The 16,934-nt window shown below is 32.5% G+C and overlaps 1 protein-coding gene across 3 annotated transcripts in view; it reads right to left on the reverse strand.

Moving 5' to 3' along the window:
- Positions 1-16,934, reverse strand: part of LOC140434935 (uncharacterized) — an 810,654-nt gene that overhangs the window by 733,779 nt on the left and 59,941 nt on the right. For 2 of the 3 annotated variants that reach the window (XM_072523577.1, XM_072523574.1), the window contains exon 2: positions 2,474-2,505. The exons of the other annotated variant lie outside the window; for it this stretch is intronic. The gene's annotated coding sequence lies outside the window, so the exon portion shown is untranslated. The remainder of the gene's footprint in view (positions 1-2,473; positions 2,506-16,934) is intronic. 3 annotated transcript variants of the gene reach the window in all.

The following is a 16,934-nucleotide window of genomic DNA, read 5'->3' on the forward strand; positions in this document are numbered from 1 at the left end:
TTGTACGTATATACCTACTGAACAAAACACAAAATCAAAATAAATAATGATAAAGTCAACTTTATTTAGATCGGATGAGCTAGCTGGCCATCGAATATGAGTGTAGTAAGGTCACACAATATTGCACAATATTTTAAATGACATCTTTTGTAATATTCAAACATAAAATTATCTTGGTATTGTTTATAATAATGATAACATTATATATTTTAATAATGATAACATGATTTAACAAAGAAAAATATCTTATTTTGGAAGATGCTAAATCGATTTCTTCCGAAACAGTTCTTATTGCAAATTGCATAGCAGGCTGAGGGTAGTTTCTTACTTAACAAATCGATATGAAAGAACCATTTAAGGTTGCTGTCTAAAAAAATAACAACAATTTTACAGTAACATGTTAAAAAGATTTAATCTGATATATTCATTTGAATTCTGGGTCTTCGTTGATCTACAAAATGAAAGATATTATAATGGAGTTTTTTCTAGTTGCATAACTAGCATATCACTCAGTTTATCCAAATGTTTTTAAAAGCACCTATTTTTAACACATAACAAACATTCAAAAATAGCGATGGTTCATGAAGAATAAAAATGAATTAATGCAGAGCTGGATGCATTACTGCAGAGCGCAGATATCGTTAGATTTGTAAAGTCACAAAGACTAAACTGGCTTGGCCACTTAAAAAGAATGCCAGATAATCGAGCTGTACTCTAATCTAGAGATTAAACCCCAAGCAAATAGGACAAGAGGTAGACTAAATACAAGGTGGTGAAGCAAAGTATTTAACATGGTATTCAACATTTTACCCATCAAATTTTTTAAGCCCTTGCGAAGTGTATATTTGTATAAAGTAAGCATATATCTAAATTATTTTTCTATTATAAAATAGATGACTCAGTCAGTATTGAGTTACTTTAAAATATATATTTATTATCTAATAACTTGCAATTTGCAATCGTCAGCATTGATAACCGATATTATTGTTGAACTTTTGTTTTTATACAAGCCTTCTATCTTGACGGTGTAAAGTCGTCTGAAGTCGATATTTATTGTGTTTTGCGTTTGAACTTATTTGTGCCTTATTTTCATATTATTATATTGTTTGATAAGTAAATTTTGCATATAATAATCGGTAGGTTATAGCAATGTGTATATTTTTTATTTTACTAAATTCCATTATAACTCATCTAAAATACCATATTGAATTGTAAAACAGATTTTTCTTTATTGTAATCTATTTTGTTTTTATTTCAGTAAAACTGCTGGGAAATGAGTAACAGTGAAACAGAATACGCAAATCTACTACTATTTACCTATTCACAGTATTTCCTCTGCAGAAAATTTTTAAATATCAAAGGATTTGCATACAAAAATAGTGTTTATATTATTAGTATATGTATGAAAACAAAAATAAATATTTCGCCTGAATCCCTAGAAAAAGTAAAGGTTTTATGCTACTGAAAATATATTTTTTATTCAATTATAACCAAAACAAAACATTTAAAAAAAATTAGATCAATTTTGACCATAATTTCAAAATTAATGTGTACGTTAAGCTGTAAATGGGTTCGAGGTGGTTCGAGCGGTCTTGACGACGTCACATTTCTGGGCCAGCTGTCAAATGTCATGCGCAATATCATACCTTGTGTATTCATTGTACCATGGTGGTAGAGCAACAATCGCATCGCGGTAAAAATAGGACAGGTTGCGTTTTCTTAATCGCTGTGATTATTTAGTCGCAAATGCATTGACTTGTATTTAAAACAATGTGTTCAATCTTTGCTGCTAACTAATTGCGCGACTAGAAATCGCCAGTGGAGGGCTAGTCTAAACTACTATATTGTTCACTTTTTAAGCGATTATAACTAAAACATGTTTTATAATTATGTAGCGAAGAAGAAAGTAGACTCTCGGAAAAATGTTTCAAAAAATTAATTGATTGATTAACCAGAAGAAATACAATACATCTAAAGATAATTGATTCGATTAATTTTAAGAGTCGGTCCTGTCGACCGCACGAACAAGATGACTGTTAAGAGAAGGAAAAGTAGATTAATGTTTTCGCAGAAAAGAAAAAGAACTCTTGCACATACGTAGAAGGCATGGCGCGCGCCGTGATGGGAAAAATTAAACTTCTTCTCTAAGATCTTGAGTTATTGCTTGGTTTCGCGAAACAAGGATTTTATTTTTATATCAAGATTAAATGTGTTCTCTAAAAATTTCAAAGTCGTTTCGGTCGAGGATGCTATTTATCTTTATGTTGCGGAATCTCAAAATGGAAAAAAGGAAAAACGTGATATCCTGTCAAATTATTTTCTGTTTAAAAAAACACGAATTAAAATATACAGAGAAACCTACATAAATCATTTTTATAAGAAATCATTATCGCCGATATATATCCAATAATTATTTCTATTTTTTTAAATTTTTTTCAGTCTTCATTCATACTTTTTTATACTAAAAACTTACCTAGAGTCGTTACCCGTCAATTAATTCTAATTCTGAAAATAATAAAATACGTTAATATAACGATCTCATAAATTTCTACTAGAGAAAAATTATACAGTAAGGGTAAAGACACACACAGCGGTTTTACCCGAAGCGTTTAACGCGTCGGTAGCTTCGTGTAAAGACAGACGCAGCGTTTCTAACCGAAGCGTTCAACGAGTTGGTAGTGGTGTTAAACACGATTTGTGTAGAGTTCGATAGGGTTTTCGAGATGGACGGTGTATGACCTGTATACAGGTCTGATATTATTCTACATTGTAATAATAAAATTATTACCAAGTCTTGTGATATTGCTAATTCGTTTGCCTCATATTTTGCTACAATTACAGAATACAATCTTCAAACTCATTTTGGCACATCGTTACCTTCTTTTTGTACTACCTTAAAAATGTGTAACAAAAGATTTTTCTTTTTACCCGTAACTCCAATTGAAATAAAAAATACAATCGATCAACTAAAAAATAAGCCTAGTACTGGTATTGATAACATATCTGTAAAAATAATAAAACTGTGATCATAATATATCGATTCCTTTAACCCATTTAGTTAATCTCTCAATAACAACCAGCCAATTTCCATCCATATTTAAAATGGCAAAAGTTATTTCAATCTTCGAAAATAATGACCCTCATGATATTTCAAATTATAGACCAGTATCTGTCCTTAGCATAATTTTAAAAGTAATAGAGAAGGTTGTATACAACAGAATGTTAAATTTTATAGAAGAATACAATTTATTAACTCCAACCCAACACGGCTTTAGATCAAAAAAGTCAACACTCACGGCTGCATGCAGCTTGTTTGAGCGTATTTATGATGAATTAGATAGTACAAACCACGTGGCAGGACTATTTTTTGATCTATCACGAGCTTTTGACTGCTTAGACATAACATTTATTCGCAATAAATTATATAACCACAGGGATCCGTGCTGGGACCATTATTATTCCTAATTTTTATTAATGACCTACCAGATCACATAAGGGCACTTATAATATCAATGTTTGCTGATGATACCTCGTTAATAGTCTCTGCACGTACACTCGAGGAATTAAAAACGACAATGAAGACTGTTGTTGACTGCTTTAGACGCTGGTGTAATACCAACAGACTAATATTAAACATTGACAAGAAGCAAATTATTTATTTTCATTCATACAACTCATCTAAATATGACTATATCTTAACCATCCATGATAGAAACAATATGTTATCATATGTTATCTTCCACTCACTCTACAAAGTTTTTGGGTGTATTCATTGATTGTAATCTCAAATGGTCAGAGCAGGTGAATTCAGTGAACATGAAATTGAATAAAGCTTTTTATGCTATATCTAGAATTAAAAACGCACTACCCATGTCGGCATTAATGAACGTTTATTAGAGCCTTGCTTACAGCCACATGTGCTATAATGTAATTTTGTGGGGGAACTCAGTAGATAGTAACAAAGTGTTCATTAACCAAAAAAAAATTATCCGTAAAATTTTTTATTTTAATTATAAACAGTCGTGTAAACCAGTTTTTATTAAACATCAAATTTTAACTTTCTACTGCCTATATATATATATATATATATATATATATATATATATATATATATATATATATATATATATATATATATATATATATATATATATATATCTATAAATGTTTACTTTATGTCAAAGAGGAAATCAATACATTTCCAGTAAATTCAATCACTATTACAATACAAGAAGTGCTGAATCTTTACGAGTTCCTAAACACAGAACATCAAAATTTCAAAATTGCTTCAGATATATGGGACTGACCTTATACAATCATTTGCCAAAAACTGTGAAAGAAATACCACTTATCTCTAAATTAAAAAAAAAATGTTAAAGATTTTTTTACTCTATAAATGAATATCTTGAGGACAAACTGCAGTAGCTTCATATTTTACTTGTAAAAATGTTATCTTATTAATTTTATGTTTTGTCAATTTTTTTTACACTGTGAATATTGTATTATACACATTAATGTTTTTTATACTAAATTCTGTAGTGACGTATCCTATACATTTATTTTAAATGTCTTAAAGGATCAATAAAGTATGACTATGACTATTGTATTTGTCAGTATTGTACATGCGTTGAAAATTTTGCAAGAATAAAGCAACAAAAACGTAGAATGTGGATACATCCAATTACCAAACGAATGGAACAAAAAATGCATTTTCATACGTTGTTTGCTGAAGTGCAATGAGACGATGACACATTTTTTAACTTTACTAGGATGTCGCGAGATACTTTTGATGAGTTGCTCACAATTTGTGAGTGTGATTCACTCTTCCCCATATTCCAAAGTGTTGGTCGGTTTTCTACTTCGGTAATAAACTTTTCTACGTTAAATTTTTCTCCAGCCAGTTGTAAACTTCAAAAATCGAGACAAAAACGGGCGTGTGTGTGTACAGAGCTATCAAATAGTACAATAGTAAATGTACAATACTGACAAATACAATACACCGTCCATCTCGAAAACCCTATCGAACTCTACACAAATCGTGTTTAACACCACTACCAACTCGTTGAACGCTTCGGTTAGAAACGCTGCGTCTGTCTTTACACGAAGCTACTGACGCGTTAAACGATTCGGGTAAAACCGCTGTGTGTGTCTTTACCCTAAGGTCTGGTTTTATGCGGTATATACCTTCCACAGAAAAGCGGATATAAAAAAATCGCATCAACAAAAACATATCTTGCCTTGAAAAAATATGGATACGTTCCGTAGCCTTCTAAAATTACATAAAACCAAGACAAAAACAAAAAAGTTTGCACAAATTAAAAGAAATAGGCTACATGATAAATTACTTCGAGTATCTGAACGAAATTCTTACAAAAGCTTAAAAAAAACTTGTATTCAAAACTTAATTAATTTTATTTTATGGTAAAGTAACAGGTACATATCAACCATGCTGAAGAAGAGTGTTATAACTCAAAATTCTCTTTTTTCGAGATTAATGCAGTAATCAACCGAAAAAGTGATCTACTTTTTTGAGAAAAACGATTATAACTGTAGTTCAATATTTGTATGCGGGATTGCGACATGCAACGTGGTAACGTCAACGGTTTTGACAGACACCTGTGAACGAGAGTGTTAAATTCAGTCTATTACCGAATGTCCATGTGTGATTATCGCCGCTGGTGAGAAATACCTAACATTATATTTCGTTTTAAAACATTTTAAGTGACTGTGCTCTTTCTGAAATAGAGTTATCTTCTTCTTCAAGTGCCATCTCCGCGGCGAAGGTCGGCAATCATCATAGCTATTCGGACTTTTGAGACGGCTGCTCTGAAAAGTTCATTTGATGTACATCCGTACCACTCTCTCAGGTTGCGCAGCCATGACATTCTACTCCTATGCTTCTCTTTCCTTGGATCTTTCCCTGCATAATCAGTTGGAGCAAGGTTCTATTTCTTTATTCATCTGTTCACTAGTTCACTACAGTGAGTGAACTAGAAGTGACTAGTGAGTGTAGTAGTGTCTGGGGGCTCGGGAGACTGAGACCTCGGAAGCCCTGAAGAAGACATCAGAGAGGATGTCGAAAGCTCGGCAAAATGGATATCGACGCGGTTCAACCCGGAAGACTGGTGAGTTTAATATTAATTTTTATAATAGTATTAATCTTAGCTCTAAGTTTAATTGTACCAACCGCGGAAATCTTTCCGAACATTTTACATCATTTCGTGTATATATTTAATGAAACATTGTTTTAGATTTCTCCGATGAAGACTTACAAAATGATCCATATGGATCCGACGATAGGGTGCGCGATCCCAAATATCAGGAACCACGTGAATATTCCGATTCTGAAACAGAAATAGAAGTAGATCAAGTTGAGAATCCATCAAAGAGAAAGAAAGTGTCGGCTGAAACTCAAACTGAGAAAATTGGAAAAAAAAGAAAGAAAATTATGAAAGAATCGATGGATCAAAAATAAGAGAGAATCTTATATTTCTACTCAAATACAGAAAAAAGAAAATGGTACAATATCAAGAGTAAAAAAAGAAAGGCCACGAAGATTTATTCTACCACCATGTGGTCAAAATCCAGACTTAAATGCTCTGATAAAATTTCTGCTGAACAACGTGAACACATTTTTTCAAAATTTTATAGGCTTGGAGATCTTGGAAAGCAAAGAGTATATATAGCATTAAATATGACACAAATCAATCCAAAATATAAATGTAGTAATATTGCGAATCCAAGAAACCCGAATAATGCATTTAGCTTTATAATTTCTGTATATCAATAAGGTATTTGTTTGCGCTAGTACATAATATCTCACAAGTTTTTTTTAATTTTGTGAAAAATTTTGACGTGATGGGCTTACCAGTATTAGCTAAGGGCACATTGCAAACTCAAGACACCAAAAATTATGTCGGCTTGTGTTATTTGTAGAATATAGTTTGACGTATGTTAGAATGTACGGCTGCATTGTTTTTGCAGACTAATTATTGTCTTATCTTGTGTGGTTTTTGGCAGTTACGTCATACCGTCCCATTATTTAGTTGTTCTAATTTTTACATATTTTGATGATCCTTATGGCATTAATAGGTTATTTGGGTTGAATAACACAATATTGATTACGTTTTGTGATTATATATAATTTAAAAGATTGTTTATTTAGCATTATTATCATAACTATTAAAAAAATAAATTAACATTCAAACGACTGAATTTGTTATATATTTTAATTTGTCCCATTATATAGTTGTGAGGGCTCATATAAATACACACAAATGACGTGGTCGTCCAAAAGTTTGGAATACGTACAAATAATATATCTACGCCTATGGTGGTTTTAAAACTGTTGTTGATATTCATTGTAGAGCGTTTTTTAATGAAAATGATAAAGAATTTGAATCGTTTTTGTATGATTTTGGTCACATTCAACTGATTAGCGTATTTACACATTATTTCAGTCTTTGTTTAAGTTTGAATTGAGCTGTTTAAAAATGCCTAGAAACGTGATATCTCCTTTTGACAGATCTAGATATAGATCTAATAATTGCTTTGTTATAACAAGGCTTTAGTCAAAGTTATATCGCGAATATTGTTGATGTTACTCAGAGTGCTGAGTAACAAAACTAAGATAATGGCATCAACACCCAACAATAGAGCCAGAAACATCGGCCACCAATTCACGGTTGATAATTCTACCTTTGAAGTGGTGGACAAATTCACATAATTAGGCTCCCTGATCACCAAGGAGAACGTCATGACGGAAGAAATCAAGCGAAGAATAATCCTAGCAAACAAATGCTATTTTGGACTGAGTAGACATATGAGAAGCAGAAACTTAAGCCAAACAACAAAAATAACCATATACAAAACCCTTATACAACCAGTGTTGACATATGGGTCGGAGGCATGGACCATTTCCAAGGTAGATGAAAATCTCCTGCTTATATTTGAACGAAGGATCCCAAGAAGAATATTTGGTGGCATCTGTGAAAATGGTGTTTGGAGAAGGAGGTACAACCACGAGATATATCACAGATATAAACATATATTTGGTGGTAAAGATGTAGTATCCTTTATAAAAATAGGAAGACTAAGATGGGCAGGACATCTGGCAAGATCACAGCAGAACAACCCTCCTAGAAGAATCCTTATGTCACAACCTATGGGAAGTAGAAAAATGGGGTAGACCAAAACTCAGAAACTTGGGAAGGTCGAGGCTCTTTTATAGGGCTGTAGCACCAATGATGATGATGACTCAGAGTGCTGTATCAAAAACTAAAAAAATATTCCAAGATACAAATGACATCAAGGATCGTCCCAGAAGTGGTAGAAGTCGATGTACAACAGCAGCACAAGACAGGCAAATAACATTGATAGCTCGTAGAAATCGTCTGGAATCTTCAAGTGGTATATCCAGAGAAATTTCTAGGCTTCAAGGACTGAATATTTCACGGCAAACAATAACACGCAGACTAAATGCGGTAATTTGTATCGTAGAAGACCGCTACGTGTTCCTAAAATAACCTACCAACACAAAATAGTAAGGTTGCAATAAGCTAGAGAAATGGTGCATCATGGTCCTAACTGGAATAACATGATGTTCTCTGATGAGTCAAAAATTTAACTTGGTATCTGATTCGCAAAGAACACTGGTTTTGAGGGCCCCAGGACGACAAGCCTGACTAGAAACAGCCCAACCGCGTGTCCCATTTGAAGGTGGCAGTATTATGGTTTGAAGAAGAAGGAATATCTACGTTATTGAACATGCTTGGGACATTCTCAAAACATGCATCAAGAAGGGAAACAATCCCCCTATTACACCTCGAGAACTAAAAGATGTTGCTCGTGAAGAATGGGAGAGAATTCCGCAAGCCCAGTTCGACCAGTTAATCGGCAGCATGCCAAATCACCTACAGGTATGCATACAGACCAATGGAGGAAATACTAATTATTAGTTTTATTAAAAATTCTTTTTTTTTTTTCTATACTAATTTATTTTTAAATTTAAGTTGTAAATTGTAAGTTTTTCACTCCAAGAGAACAAATAATTTTTTTGCATATCGTTTATCTGGTTTTGAGATTTATTTGGTATTGTTGAGAATTAAAACAAAATAATGTTTAACTATTCAGAAGATTTTATATATAACGATCAATAAAACGATTAAATATTCCAATATTCCAAACTTTTGGACATATGTGTACAATACACCTTGCGAATTTAGCAATATGGATAGCAAGCAATAAGAGCAGAATAGATTCTAACTTCACTGTACAAAGTACTTTAATCCATTTAACCATATTATTTGTAAGTTACTTTCTTAGCATTAAATTAAATAATATTTATGACAGGTTTATAACCAAGCCAGTTGTGTAGTCTTTAATTATCAACTGTTTTTAATCGAAGATAACTGCACTTTCAACGATGTAATTAAAGATGATTATTAAAGAACAGGCAGGTGTTTATTAGTCATATTAAAATGTTTACTTTTTCAATCACCTTATCATTTTAATATCAAATTTGATTGTAAGTGAAATAGAAACGAGCGGACAATATTTTTTGTTACTTCTTACTATTATTATTACTTATTTTAACTGACTTCGCACTATTCTCCAGGAAACCGCTACCTTGCATATCTTGCAACCGGAATATATGCAAATTCTTTTCAAGAATATGCGTACTATACGCAAATATATAGATGTTCAAAACCAATTCATATAATAATAAATGTGAATAATGTCAATGTAAATAATAAATTGATATATAAAGGAAAGACATCTTTAATTTCCAGATTAATTCCATTAAAGTTTCTTCAATCAGCAAATATTTCAACTATCGTCTATTCTTTTGATAGAAAGGTTTACGACTTCTTTGTAGTAAAAGCAAAGTGTCAATTTGGAACTTTCTGTGGCAAATAGATTTCCGTCTGACATGATTACATGATTACAAACACACCCACGCACACACAGGCGCATAAACACGTACACATACACACGCGCGCGCCCTTACACGTACACACACAACAACCTATAGTACGAGTATAAAGTTTTCAATAGCACAATTTTCGAACAAGCACACATTCTCCTAAACGAAAGACGTGACATAAAGAGACCTTTACTTGCAAAACAACCAGTCTACACTTTTTGGATAATCTGACCTGAATACGCCACTGGATTCCACCAAACTCCCACTGAAATTAAATGGAGAAAATTGGTTGTTGTTTTAAAACGACCATTCTCCAAGGTCGTGTAGGTTTCAAAACAACCAATATCCCTCTCCACCAATCAGAGCGCTAGATTGTATCACATGGTGATTTTTAAGATGGCGGTCATACTAGTGTCAAAGCTGAGAAAAGGAATATTATTCTCTAAAGTTTTTGCAATTTAGTAATAAATGGAGACAACACCAGAAGTATTAACGCCTACAAAGTGTAGAAAAAGAGTCGCACAGCCAGAGAAATGTGAGAAAATGGCTGAGGTTAGTATATTTTTAGATCTATATAGAAGAAAAAATGTCATCTGTCGTGAGTGCAACATGCTTGAGCAGTTTTGTTAAAATGCAGGGAACATTTACAATTGTCACTGTTTTTTATATTCAAAAAATTATTTACATATAATTACTAGATATCTAAAATAGAATGTGAATTTAATTGATTTGTATTTATGGTTAAACGAAGGCGCCTAAAATGATAACATGCAAGCACGACGGGAGAGCCTACCAGTGCACATGACAAGTCGCTGGTTGATACAAGCTCCAAAAAACATAAAATATATTGAAATAGTGTATCATGTTCGAGGGTATTCATTCTGACCGTCGGACAGGGTGTTTAGGACGATCGAGATAAAACTTAAAAAAAAAAAGAATTATTCCTAAGACATCTAAGACACCTAAAAACTATTTTAAAATAATACCTGAAAGTACAACTTTGCAGCGCCCCAATATGAATTTCAAGTTCTACAATTGGAAAACCGAAGTAGCACTTTCAGATATCGAAAATAAAAAGGATTTGTTTGTCAATATCCAGAAAACAAAATAACGTCGTAAAGCTACAACTCAAGCATCGGTTTGTTTAGAAGTATTTTAAAAAAAGGAAGATCGACATCAATCCAAATGAAATTGGAGTCGGGAACTCGGCCAACATTAGCAAAGAAAAATTGAATTAGGTAAGGAATCTACTGGAAAGTTACTACGGCGAAGAATGGCAAAATGATTCGAAACTGGCTTATTTCAAAAACGTCCTGCATTACGAAAATGTTCCAAGCGTCCCTGAAGAAGACGACGTTTATTGCGAACCACTTGATAATGACAGCGACAAAGAAGTCATAAGAGTAAAGAATTTTGGTATTAATAAAGATTTTAATGTATTAAGTACTGTTATTAAACATTTGTGTTGATACTACAAAATAACCAATCTCCTGATCTGTTTATTTCAAAATAGCCAATATCCAAATATTTTTCTTTAATTATAATAGTATTTTAATAACAACCAAGAAACTAGCAACGAAAAACTAATTTTGAGCGATCAAAGTTTATGGATAACGAATTTTGTGGCTCCAGGTTTTGCAAATATATTCATGGTAAAAAATTACTATTTACAGCAATTTTGCCAGGGTGGAGATTGATTGTTTTGCAAATACAGGTCTCAAATAAGACAGTTCAATATATTATTCCAAAACTAAATATAATTACCTTGGCTGAAAACTTTGTTAAAATTTACTAGTACATGGTAAAGCAAAATGTAGAATACTCTAAAAAAAGTATTACAGTTACAAAAAAGAGCATACACTATAGTCAACTTTATACTAAACTTTCCATAAAAATTCTACCATGCACTTAATTCAATTAAGTCACTGACATTACTTATCAACTCAAGATTAACTTTATAGCATTCTTTTTATTTTGACATAACCTTAAAATAAGAAGTAAACTGTAAAGAAGGACTCTTCATAACTTCATAATAGGAACATGAAACCTTCACTTTATGACCCGACTTTTTGAACCACATGTTAGACTTCTCGCTGTCTCCTAGGAATTTAATGCAACATTTTGAAATATGTACATGCTATTTATATTGGAATATATATACTCTTGTCCCAAATAAAAGTCTCGGTTGCTGAGGAAATATGATCCTATCTAAAAAGCTATTTCTACTCTCAATCAATCATCTTTCATCCCTATTTATTTGCTTTATAACATTACAGCCGAACATAAAGAAAGTGAGGTCAATAAACAAGGTGGCTATCAAACTGTTTGTCTTTGCTGATCGATCCATTGACGTGCATTAAAGCAATTTTATCCAACAAAATATATAAATACAGATTATGTTGAAGTTAGCTAACCGCATAGATATTTTTATTGTGTTTTAAATGTAACAATGTAACTTAAAAGTATAGTAAATCTAGAGGAGGTACTCAACGTTTGACGGTAAATAGCAGCTACGGAAAACGTGATTTTGGTTTTTTGGTTTAAGTTGGTATGTTTTGAATTTTAAATACAGATCAGTGAAATTAAACTGCACATTGTATTGAGATAAACTTTCCTTAAATATTAACTAAAGCCTTATTATTATTATTCATTCTTAATACTCAAATATCAATAAACTTAATTGAACTGAAAAGCGGTGAACTTGAATTGAAGCACGTATACAAACTGACATTGTAAAAATCACGGCTGTTTAATATAATTAGATATAATGACAAGTACCAAAAATAAGAGTATCATTATCATTGTTTCACCGGCTTATGGGGGCCAACGTTGGCCCCAACAGCGTTCGTCCAATGTGTGTACCGACAAAACTGTGTTGGAGCCAATGTTGCCAACGGTTTTATGACTTGTTCCAACGTTGGGAGTTTTCCGTGGACTGTCGATTTTTTGTACACATCAAAGTGATTGGCGCCAATACTGGTTGATGCCGACCCCACATTGGCGCTATAGCAGTGTTCCAATTTGCGTATATATATGCTATTTGGGCATAATTTTCGCAACCTGCATAAAATTGCCGAAAAACTGTTGATGGGTGAATTTGATGTTGGTAGCCTACAATTTAATGACGAAACTTCTAGTAATTCAGAAAGTGAAGACAAAGTGCAAAATTGCTTCAGCCCGTCTAAATCGGAGTACGAGCCAGAATTTTCTGGTGATGAAAGCGGCGATTTTGAGTGTAGCAGTGCTAAAACGAAAAAAAGAAAGCATAATAACCACTCTGCTTCTGTTTCTCTGCCTAATACTTCATGTACAGTTCAATATGAGATTTCTTCTATGGAAACCGGCATTCAACAAGGGCATTCATTTCAGCAAATAATAACTCAGCCTCATTAAAATGAAAAACGTAATGAAGAAGTCTGTTTTCAACAAGATGAAGAGCAAGAAACCGAAAACATTGTGAACATACTTCCAATTTGATTACGAGTTTCAAAGGCAAAAATGGTCATAGTTGGTGTACTGCATCTAATCTTCGGATACGTACTACAAAAAGGAATATTTTGCATATTGTTCAAGGACCATCTGCACAGACAAAAGATGCTAATACACCATTAGATGTATTTCAGTGTGCAATGAATGATTCTATGTTCGAAAAAATTCTGTTGCACACCATTACTCAAATCAGAAGTCTAAAAATTTTAAAGTTTTTAAACCTACTAATTCTCTCGTAACAAGGGAAGAATTAAATGCTCTTGTTGAACTACTTATATTTTCTGTAGCACAAGAAGATAACCTTCTTCATGGTAGAGAGATGTTTGATTCCAAAATGTCTGGCTCAGTTTATAGAGCAACAGTGAGCTGCGAAAGATTTGATTTTCTTCTACATAGTCTTAGTTTCGATGATAAAACCACAAGAATTCCGGGAAATTTGGAAAGAATTTATTTTTAATTGTAAAGAGTCCTATCAACCAGGTAGCTATGTAACTATTGACGAGTAGTTATTAGCTTTTAGGGGCTGGTGCTACCTTATGATAGGAGCAAGGTGTATTTCTCTCCACGTGTAATATGTCCGAGATATTCCAAATTTCTTGTTTTAATTATATTTAAAACTTCTATTTCTTTATTCATCCTTCTCAGAACCTCTTTGTTTGTAATGTGTTCTGTCCACGATATTTTCAATTCTTCTATACACCCACAGCTCGAATGATTCCCGTTTTTTCATTGATGTCGCATTCAAGGTCCAAGAATCCATTCCATAAAATAAAGTCGAAAAAACATAGCACCTCGCCAACCTAACTCTTAGTTCCAATTTTAAATCCCTTGTACATAGCACTCTTCTCATTTTGTTGAAATTTGCTCTAGCCTTTTCTATTCTGATTTTGATCTCCTGAGTATAATCATTTGTGGAGTTAATCATTGTTCTCAGATATGCATATTTGTCCACTTACTCGACGTTTTTTCCGTTTATTAGAAGATACTCGTTATGTCTTTGAGTTTTCGATATTCTCATAAATTTCGTCTTCTTGACATTCATTGTTAGACCATACTCTTTTCCATACTCCGCTATTCTGGTCACCAGTCTCTGAAGATCTTCAATATTTTCGGCTAAGATCACAGTGTCGTCCGCATATCTAATGTTAATGGAAACTCCATTTACCTTTATTCCAGCTGTTTCACCCTCAAGAGCGTGTTTCAGGATCTCTTCGGAGTAGGCATTAAAAAGAATTGGCGACAATACGTATCCCTGTCTCACTCCACATCTTATTTCAATTTCTTCTGACAACACGTACTTTTGCTCGCTGTTTGTAGTATAAATTTGATATGATCCCGAGGTAGTTGTAGTCAATCTTCTTTGATTTCAGGACATTCATTAATGTTAATGTCATTAATGTTAATTATTAGAACAAGTGATGGAGTTTGAATATCTAGGCCTTACATTATCTAGCTACGGAAAGCTCGAAACTGAAGTGAAAGATCAAGTGAATAGAGCAAACAGAGCAGGCTGCCTGAATGAAACAATATGAAGAAATAAAAATATCGGAAAAGAAATGAAAGGCAGAATTTACAAAAACAGTCATCAGACCTATAATGACATACGCGGTAGAAACACGACCTGACACAGAGAGGACAAAAAGGATGTTAGAAACAGTGGAGATAAAAACACTTAGAAAAATAGATGGCAAGACACTATGGGACAGAGCTGGAAGTACAGATATACGACGTAGATGCAAGGTGGAGAACATCAAGACATGGGTAAGAAATGGAAGAGGATAATAGAACGATCATATAAGCCGAATGACAACAAATAGAGTAGTAAAGACGGCAAGAGACGGTTCTCGAATAGGAAGACGATCAGTAGGAAGACCACGAAAACGGTGGAACGACAACTTACTGGAGGCACATTAAAAAACAGACAGAGTTATGTCTACATAAAAAAAGAAGAAGAAGAAGAAGAAGAAGAATTTTAACAGAAGTGTTTTACTTCAATTTTCGAGTTTTTTATATCAGTATTTGAATTTTCATTATTTTTTAAATCTATTTGAATTATACAATGATTTACATATTTCTGTAATGTTTATGTTCTAGAAAGGTAACAAACTGCATCGCGTGTGGCTTGTTTAAAGCTAGCGTCTTAGTTACTAAAATTTAAAACTGCAGTTACTAACTGAAATATGAGATTTAATATGAATTTCCCAAAGTTTCCTAATAATCTCCATTATCCATTACTCCAACTAACGTTAAAGCTAAAAGTGGTCTGTTGTTATACTTCGTTTTTGTGTATTATATACCAAAGTTGCTTCAAGGCACTGTTGTATACGTTTAGTTAAATGTAATAAACGTAAGCTAACAGATTATCAGCTTAATACAGATTGGCAGTTTTTTAACCTGTTTACGGCAATTTATAATAAGAAACAAGAGAACAAATTACTTATACAAGATTTTGATTTATAACATCGAAAACAGGTAAATAGTGTTCACCTTTTTCCCTATTTATTTATTTATTTATTTTTTTTAACATTTTTCTTCACGTTACGACATATTCTTCTCGAGCAAATGGTAAAAAAAGGGGACCCCCTTGTATTTTACAGAATTTATGTTCTTGAACTTCTTAAAGTGTCTAGTATGTGAACATTAAATCATCTTGGTAGCTTTAAGAGGTCGGATGTCGGCATTACCAAAATTTCAAGAAGAATCCATTGTTGGAAACCATTTGAACTCTGTGTTCTTTCACGTTTATTGACATACGCCAAATTTTTATAGTACTCTTGTGCATTTCTTTTACCGCCCATATTAAATTTTTCATTTTATTTACCATGTACTTAATTCTATAGAAACTTATAAGTATATCAACAAAAAAAAATATAATAAACAGAAACGAGTGTCTTTCTGACATAAATCAAACATCAACATAATCAATGTCATAATGAATTTTTACAAAATTAAATTAAATTGGAATATTGTACTTACATAACTGTATAATTTTTAAAATAAGTTAAGTTTTAATGTTTTGTAAATTTGAAAATTTAATGGATTAACCTCATGTTGTAAGTTTTTATACTAGTTTTATACAATGCTATTTAGTTCTAATTTCGTTGTATTTACTGATACCATATTTTAGCATATCCTGAAGAAGCAAATAAATTTTGCGAAAGCTTGATTAAAGAACAAAGAGTTTTACTTTCCTGCCCTATTAATGACTGCAACCTCAAAATAAAACTTTATTTTACATAACGTGTCAGTCAATAATACCTAACTACTTTATATATATATATATATATATATATATATATATATATATATATATATATATATATATATGACTCTCATACAATTCATACCAAGTAATTCAATATCCCACTTAACAAAAGTATTTGAGTATCTTTGCAGTTGAACATGACTTAATCGTGCTAAATACATTTTACAAACTACCACCTAGACGCCCGTATACGTGGAAATCACCTAGAGAGAAAGGAGAAGACGTTATTATAAGAAATCAATAGACTATACACTT

This window comes from Diabrotica undecimpunctata, chromosome 2 (assembly GCF_040954645.1).
Source record: "Diabrotica undecimpunctata isolate CICGRU chromosome 2, icDiaUnde3, whole genome shotgun sequence".
Lineage (NCBI taxonomy): Eukaryota > Metazoa > Arthropoda > Insecta > Coleoptera > Chrysomelidae > Diabrotica > Diabrotica undecimpunctata.